Genomic DNA, 9,373 nt, shown 5'->3' with positions numbered 1-9,373 from the left:
ATAGATAGATAGATAGATAGATAGATAGATAGATAGATAGATAGATAAGATAGATAGATAGATACAAGCAGTGATAAGCTTACTTCAAAGTTTCAAGTAACTTTGCGGTCAAACCAGATCTATGACTGCAGTCAGATAAGACCTATGTTTGAATCCCAGCTCCCTAACTTATTAATTCTGGTGCCAGAGAAAGTGACAGCATCTCTAAATCCCAGTTTCCTCAATAAAATGGAAATAATCATGCTTATCCTGATAGAGTTATTTTGAGAATTAAATGGAAGTGCTTAGTAGACTGATCGTTTTCAATATAAATGGCAGATATAATTATTATTATTATATAAGGACAATGATGCTCTTTAGTTATAGAGAAGGTAGTGTCTTGTTGAAAGAGGTCTAAAGTTCACTAAGCTTCAGATTTTAATGAAAGAATTGCTTTGCAGTCTTAATAATGAAGCTATTTTTCATACTTGAATAAGATACTTTCAGCTACTCAGATATGTTGGATTTCTACTAGATTGCCTTAGAATAATCAAACTAGCCAACCCAGTTCACCATAGAAGTATTTAATAATTAATACATGATGTCGTATAATTAATATAGTTGGGAACTGTGCATTTTGATTCTGTTGTCTGACTTAACCAAACCATACTGTCTAGTTTAGTTAGCCACCTATAACCCAGACTGAAACGTCGAAGTAAGCTTATTACTAGAATAATTCTTGATTATTAAAATATAAGAATTTATCAGATGTTTTGCATTTATTGTAATTCACATATTTGGGCTTAAACCTTGTTTTTCCTACCCTACAAGTCATGATATGCCTATAGATATGTCAATTGCTCGAACAATTAGGAAATTTGTAGAGTTGGTTTTTCAAGCTTAAAGTCTTAGAAATCTGAAAGGGTAGTGGCAGTTGTGATAGCTAATTACATATTAGTATTGATGTCAATGACAGTTGCTGTTGGTGATAGTGATGACAACAATGATAGCAGAACAGAGCCAAGGAACTCCAAGTGGCTAAAGGAAGAGAATCCATCAAAGGGGACCAAGCATCCAAAGAAACAGAAGATAAAGTGGAAGAATAAGATGCTGAAGAAGCCAAGAAGAAAAGGAACCTCAAGAAGAAGGAATGAGTAAGTTGTATGGAATGTTGCTGAAACACACCAATTAAAATTACAACAGAAAAGAATCCCCTGGATTTAGCAAAACAGAGAAAGTTGGTAGCCCTAGCAAGAGCAATTTTGGTCAAGTCTTGGGAGTGGAAGACTGACTGGGGTGGGTTGAATACTGAATTGGATACAGAATAACCCAAGAGAATTTACAGACTAATTTTTAGAGTTAACAAGAGAGTTCTGCCGAGGTTCTACATATAAATCCAATATACCAAACAGACTGCATTCCTAGATACTAATAAGTAGTAAACATAATCTAATTTTAAAATGCTATTTAAATCTGGAAAAAGAAGAAAAATAAAACATATTCATTTACTTTTGTTCCCTTAGTAAATTTATTGTACTGTCATTTAAATGATAATGAAGATGTTTTTAAGGCTTGAATATATAAGGGAAAGAGAAAAGGAAGTCAGAAAATAGGGGGAAAGTAAGCGAAAAACACATATGACAAAAAGGTCATTGCTTGAGAAGATTCAAGCAAGGGGAATTCTAGGTTGGCAGTGAGAAAATTCATAAGCAATTTCAGTTATATCTTTGAACTCACATTAAGAAATTTGTTGCTCCGGGCACAGTGGCTCATGCCTGTAATCCCAGCACTTTGGGAGGCCGAGGCAGGCAGATCACAAGGTCAGGAATTCAAGACTTGCCTAACCAATATGGTGAAACCCCATCTCTACTAAAAATACAAAAATTAGCTGGGCATGGTGGCAAGCACCTGTAGTCCCAGCTACTCTGGAGGCTGAGGCAGGAGAATCACTTGAACCCAGGAGGCAGAGGTTGCAGTGAGCCGAGATCACACCACTGTACTCCAACCTGGGTGACAGAGTGAGACACCGTCTCAAAAAGATAAAAGAATTTGGTAGTATCAGCTACTTCTAAAAGTAGAGGTCAGGATGAATGCAAAAATAAGAGAATTGGTTAGAAGTTTGAAAAAGAAATAGATCCTCAGATTGCCTCACTGACTCCACATAGCCAAGTAACTCTCCTACTCCCAGGAAAACCTGGAAATCTCTTCCCTGGATAGGATAAAACAGTGCCTGCACAGGGGACATCAGGCGTAGCTGAGTGTGATGGTGTCATACTGAAACAAGGAGATAAAATGAACATTCAAATACTAATGATTACATCCACTTCTCTGCCCTCTTCCCCTATTCATCTTTCTGAAAATTAGCAACTAGATTAATACCTTCTGTGAAGGCAGTTAGAAGATGCTTCTCTGGATAATCTGATGGGTTTGAAAGAAAGACAAAACTGTGCTTATACTGAGGGTCCTTAAGGGAAAAGCCAAGCCAAAGTACCCTGCAGTAAGTATCACAGATGTACATCATTGAAGTGTCTGATCAGCTTTTTAGTGAAAGAGACCACGACAACAGAGTGAAGAACGCTTGTTGATCATGTATTTATAATCTAAAATGTGTTTCAGAAGAGTTTGAGAGGATCAGGGTGGAATTTGAGCCAGTGTAGCTCATATTCATAGCTGTCAGAAGATAATTTGGGAGATAATTAATACCAGAAGAGGTTTCTACTTTGGACAGAAATATGTTCTGGTTTGTCCAGAACAAACTCAGTGTATACCTCTTATAGATTAATTCATGGCTTTATTTTGTAGCACTCCCTTTTTTCACTCTCAAAAGTGTCCTGATTTGAATGACCAACGTCCCCAGGGATAGAAGGGAAGGTAAATTTAGTCCACAACACAGCTTGGAGAAAGACTTTAAAATAGTCCTGACGGTATTCTTCTGTGGCCCAGGGATTACAAGGTAAATTCGATGACTTTTGTCTCCTGATAAGTAGATGTCAAATTCAGTACGTATATCTGCAACAGTAAAAGTGAGCAACTATAACATCTTTATAAGGTAGCAACCATCTTAAGGAAATAGGGTCAATGCTCTCTGAGAGATTTTTATTTCTACTGATTCAACTCTAGCAAGCATTGGTTACATAGGACATCCCCATTTTAAATTTTGATTGAGATTATATTATATTTAAAAATGACCTTTTAAAAAAAAATCTGTAACTGTTTCCCCCATCCTTCCCTGACAATTAGTGTAAATGAGATTAACACTTAACGCATTCCTGAGGCAATTCAAGCTTTAGATAAAATTGTTCTCTTATTGCAGGAAGCAAAAAAAGCAAATGTAATAGAGATATTAATGGAATACAGAAGTTTTATAGGTCATGACTCCTAATTCAAGTCCTGTAACTCCCAAGAATGTCTTCAACTATCATTAGAGAATGTCTTGGGAAAGAGTGCAGAAAATTAATCAGTCCATCAGTAGATTAACCTATCAATTGACATTCCCATAAAGAGATAAGAAAGTACAAATGCTGGTATAGCTGCAGGATAAACAAAAAATAAATGCCAAAATTAATTAAGTAATTTAAACATTGTACGAGAGTGAAATTACATGAACTAAGGTACATTCCAACTTTGAAAATGAAGTTATCAGTACCAATACTGCTGTTTTAAACAGGTACTGCTATATTAATACCTGTTTAGGGAGACTTGTGATATATGCAGTACATGTGCAATACAAATAGACCACATAATTTGTTCCCAATATTTTATAAATTGGGGGGTTAGATTTCATAAAGAGATTTTCTACTTCAAAGAACCATGAGTTCCTTTCAATTAATAAAGAGTTTATTCTTCCATAAGACTTTATAGAACACAACACGATACTTCTAGGATGATTTAAATGTGGATCTCTCCAACCTAACTTGTACCCCACAGTTGATCTTTACTTACCTACGCATTCCTCCACTCTCTCCATGAACTTACTCTTATTCCTACCTCTTTACCTCAGGCTTGTCTTCTCCCTGCCATGCTGGTCTCTCTCCTCCTGGAAAGCCCAGGTCCAGCCCCCTTCTGCTTGGAGGCCTTCAGAAAACATTGATTTTTACTGATTGCTGTTTGTTCTGATCCCTTCTGAACTGTGCCACTTTAATTAACACCAAGAAAATATCTGCATTGTACATGCCTCACATAATCAAGAAGAAAGACTACAGAACTCTTGGTTTTAAGAATCAGATCAAATTGTATACTTGTAATCAATGGTACAGATCCATGCACACAATAGGGTCTCAATAAAAATGAGTTGTATTTAAAAAGGTGAAAGAGAATTCTGTGACCAGCATGAGAGAAAAGATTCAAGCTTGAAATGCAAGGGACTTCTAGCTTTTCTTCCATTTTAGGCAAGTAATTTTTTTTTTTTAATTACTATTATACTTTAAGTTCTAGGGTGGTTTTTAAGTGGTTCCAAATTAATTAGCTTTTATGAGGATTCCTAATTTCTTTCAAATCAACACTTGGCTACACTGTAAAGCTGGGTTCTCAACTTCTGACTCCAACTCATCTAGCAATTTTACTTTCAGTCTTCATTCTATGACTATACTGACATTTCTATTTTCTTATCTCTTTGTGGGGGTAATTATCTTGCAAGTGATTTGCTAAGTCAAAGTTTTAATAGCACTTTGAAGAAGGGCCCATATAAACGTGCATCTTCACTGATGCAAATAATGTCCAAACAATATGTTTTGTTGACTTTTAACTTGCTTTCCTCACATGTGGATACACAAGTGCTTATGTCATCAATTGACTGATGCATTAGCATTTTACCACACCAGAAATATTGAAAACAAACCATTAAAAAATAAATAGTTTGAGCTATATACAAAAGGAAAACTGATTTCAGAGCTGAATACAAACAATAAATTAGGCACATTACATTGAATTTGTATTTATAATAAATTATATGTATTTTACATGCATCTATTTTTGTATTATTGTGTAATATGTACACCTCAAATGATTAATAAGTATTACAAAGTGTATCCTGAAAAACTTTTAGTTTCAACACTAGATTCACTATCAAAACATACAAGTTCACCTTTTAAAGCCAAAAAAATTTGTTGTTGTGGATGTAACAACAGAAATTCTTTCATATATTTTTATCAGGTTATTTATGGGTGTGGTCTAGAAACAAAAGAAAGGGAGAGGAATCAAAATCTTTTTAAACATACTATATTTATAGATATCTATATATCTCATAAATATGCTAGAAGTGTGATAGTTTTCCCTGAAGAATCTAAAAGATATTTTTCTTCATAGTCAATCATAAAAACAGAAACTGACATTAAAGAAATCACTCAAAAGAAATGAGACATCTTAAAATTTCACAGCTGGGAAAAGTCTTAGTTCCACTCTCATAGTACACAGATGGGTAAGTTGAGGATCAAAGTGTCATCAGGTCACACTTTTAAGTAGTAGAACCAAATACAGAATACCAGTAAACTGACTCTAAGCAAGGCTTGCTATGTCATCTGATATTTTATCATCATTTATTTATTTATTTATTCATTCATTCATTCAATAAATATGGGGCAGTCGCTGTATGCCAGATACCATAATAAGTGTGAAGGATAAAATAAAACTAAGTTCTTATTCTTAGCCTGGACAAGTTCAGAGCTTTTAGAGAAGATAAAGAAGAAATAAATTGAAATAAAATTTGGTAAATGCTATAATACAAAAGCGGAATGAGCACATAATCAGATAATCCTTCGTAAAATTACACTTGAGCTGGGTATTTTAGAGGATGTATTATTTTTCCGGGGCTGTTATAATAAATCACCAAAAACAGTGGCTGCAAACAACAGAAATTTATTTTCTCATAGTTCTGGAGGCCAGATCCCTGAAATGAAGATGTTAGCTTACTTGGTTGCTTCTAGAGGTTCTGAGGAAGAACAGCTTTCATGTGTCATTCCTAGCACAGGATGGCTGCTGGCTTGTAGGCACATCACTCCAAATTCTGCCTCTGTCTTTGTATCACTTCTTCCTCTGTATGTTCCTTCCCCTTATCTTCTCTTATAAGGAAACTTGTCATTGGATGTGGGGCCTAGCCAGGATGATCTCACCTCAAGGTCTTTACCTTAATTACATCTACTAAGACCTTTTTTCCAAATAAGATCACATTCACTGGTTCCAGGTGGACTTCTCTCTTGGGGCTGGAGGGGGTGGGGCCACTACTCAACCTACTCCAGAGACAATCAGGATTTCACAGGTTAAAAAAGTCTAAAAGGGTATCCCAAGAAATAAAAGCATATGCCAATGCATAAACATTCATGGAAAAAAAAAAATGCCATTTAAGGGGAGGAGTAAGAAGTGTAACGTAATTAGAGTGAACCTAGAGAAGCGATGGGAGATGAGGCTTAAGCAGCAGGTTGGGTCAAATTGAGAAGCATATTGTAGATCAAATTAAAAATATTTGAGACAAATTAAAATTATTTTGAACAAAGATGTCAATAACAACTTGGAGGCTATAAGAGGTAGAGAGGACACTGGAAGCTGAAAGGATTTTAAATGGGCATGCAATTTTTTTCTGTTAAGGGTCAGATTGTAAATATTTTAGGCTTGCAGACCACATTATTTCTGTCAAAACTACTCTACTCTGCTATTGTAGCACTGAAGCAGACATAGATAATATGTAAATGAATTAGTGTAGACATGTCCCGATAAATATTTATGGACACCAAACTTGGAATTTCATATAATACTCACAGGCCATAAAATAGTATTCTTTTGATGTTTAAAAATGTCTTACTGCAGTCTTGTAATATAGTATTAAATCAGGTAACTTGATGCATCCAGCTTTGTTCTTTTTGGTTCCATATGATTTTTTAAATGGTTTTTATTTTTTAGTCCTGTGAAGAATGTCATTGGTAGTTTGAGAGGAATAGCATTGAATCTGTAAATTGGTTTGGGCAGAATAGCCATTTTAATGATATTGATTCTTCCTATCTATGAACATTGAATGTTGTTTCATTTGTTTGTATCTTCTTTGATTTCTTTGAGCAATGTTTTGTAATTCTCATTGTAAAAATCTTTCACCTCCCTGGTTACCTATGGTACTTATACAAAAACAGGCACATAGACCAATGGAACAGAATAGATAGTTTGGAAAAAAAGGTCACATATCTACAACCATCTGATCTTTGATAAAACTAACGAAACAAGCAATGGGGTAAAGGCTCCCTATTCAATAAATGGTGCTGGGTTAAATGACTAGCCACCATATATAGAAGATTGAAGCTGGACATGTTTCTTATACCACATACAAAACTCAAGATAAAGACTTAATTGTAAAACCCAAAACTGTAAAAACTCCTGAAGACAATCCAGACAATACCATCCTGGATACAGGAACAGGCAAAGATTTCATGACAAAGACACCAAAAGCAATTGCAACAAAAGCAAAAATTGACAAGTGGGATGCAGCAGAAGAAACTATCAACAGAGTAAACAGACAAGCTACAGAATGGGAGAAAATATCTGCAAACTATACATCTGACAATGGTCTAATATCCAGCATCTATATAAAGCTTAAACAACCCCATTAAACAACCCCATTAAAAAGTGGGCAAAGGACATGAACAGATACTTCTCAAAAGAAGACATACTTGCCACCAGCAAGCATATGGAAAAATGCCCAGTAACACCAATCATCAGAGAAATGAAAACCAAAACCACAATGAGATACGATCTCACACCAGTCAGAACGGCTATTAATAAAAAGTCAAAAAATAACAGATGCTGGTGAGGTTGTGGAGAAAAAGGAACACTTACAGACTGTTGGGGGAAGTGTAAATTAGCTAAACCATTGTGGAAAGCAATATGGCAATTCCTCAAAGAGCTAAAAGCAGAACTAACATTTGAACCAGCAATCCTATTACTGGGTTTATAACCAGAGGAATATAAATCATTCTACCATAAAGACACATGCATGTCAGTGTTCATTGCAGCATTTTTCACAATAGTAAAAACATGGAATCAACCTAAGTGCCCATCAATGACAGATTGGATTAAGAAAATGTGGGACATATATAACATGGAATGCTGTGCAGCCATAAAAAAGAATGAGATCATGTCTTTTGCAGGAACATGGATGAAGCTGGAAGTCATCATCCTCAGCAAACTAACAGAGAAACAGAAAACCAAACACCACATGTTCTCACTTATAAGTGGGAGCTAAATGATAAGAATTTATGAACACAAAGAAGGAAACAACAGACACTGCAGGGAGAGTGACAGAGGGAGAGGAGCAGAAAAGGTAACTCTTAGGTACTGGGCCTAATACCTGGGTGGTGAAGTAATACATACAAGAAGCCTACATGACATGTTTTTACCTATGTAACAAACCTTCACATGTACCCCCAGACCTAAAATAAAAGATTTTTTAAGTCTTAAAATAAAAATACCATTTATAGAGATAATGTTAGCAAAAATGGTAGGACAGCTAGCTTCAAGGGCCAATTTCAGTATAGAAACACCAAAAACTCAAGTAAAACTGTCAAAATCAACTCTGTCAGAACTCTGAAAAACAGATAACAATTTATATCAATCAAGCAAATATTTAATCAAGAAAAAAAGCATCATTAAAATGGTAGGAAAATGGTAAGGCACTTATACTTGCTCTTGCCCAACTCCTTCTTAAGCTTTGTGATGATACTGAAGAGGGTAGGAAGCCCACTGGAAATGTGGGACTCTGGCCTCTGGTTTGTGAGAAAGCAGAGAAGACCCCATTCTCAAAAAAATTGTGTTTATCAGTTTTGTACTTTCCAGGGGCTACCAAAGGACTGACACAAGGTGCTTGCCTTTGTTTAAGCTAACTTGGAAGGCTCTCAGTTGGAAAAGGAGCCATGCTGAGGGAATTCTTTGAAAACACGGTAAGACAAAGGAGCAACCTACTACTATGTGAGGCAAGAGATTCCAGTTGAGGTAAACAGTAGACATGCCAAAAGCATGAGAAGAAAAGAAGGAGAGTTTTCTTGGGAAATAAGGGCATTGAAAAGCTCCCATGTAAACAGGAAAATTTAGAAAACCATGCACATGACGAGAACAGTACACAGACTTAGAAAAAATCTGAGAACACTCTAGGCTTTCACCACTGACTTATGTCTAGATTCAGCATAAGCAGGAAGTGAAGGCTAAGGCAGAGTTGTAAACACCCTGGCTGAGTTGGAGTGTCCCAACGGAGCAAAAGCTGCAAAGTATAGGAGGGTTTATTTCTTTTCTTTTTCACATTTTCTTCCTTCTTTCCTTCTTTTGTTTTCTTTTTTGTTATTGTTGTTCCATTTTGTTTTTGGAGCCAGGCGTTTAAGGAAAACTCTGTCAAAACACTAGCTGAATAGAAGCTAAAGAAACA

Source organism: Piliocolobus tephrosceles, chromosome 5 (assembly GCF_002776525.5).
Source record: "Piliocolobus tephrosceles isolate RC106 chromosome 5, ASM277652v3, whole genome shotgun sequence".
In the NCBI taxonomy this organism is placed as follows: domain Eukaryota; kingdom Metazoa; phylum Chordata; class Mammalia; order Primates; family Cercopithecidae; genus Piliocolobus; species Piliocolobus tephrosceles.
The sequence above is the reverse complement of the archived record's forward strand: the minus strand, read 5'-3'. Positions refer to the sequence as shown.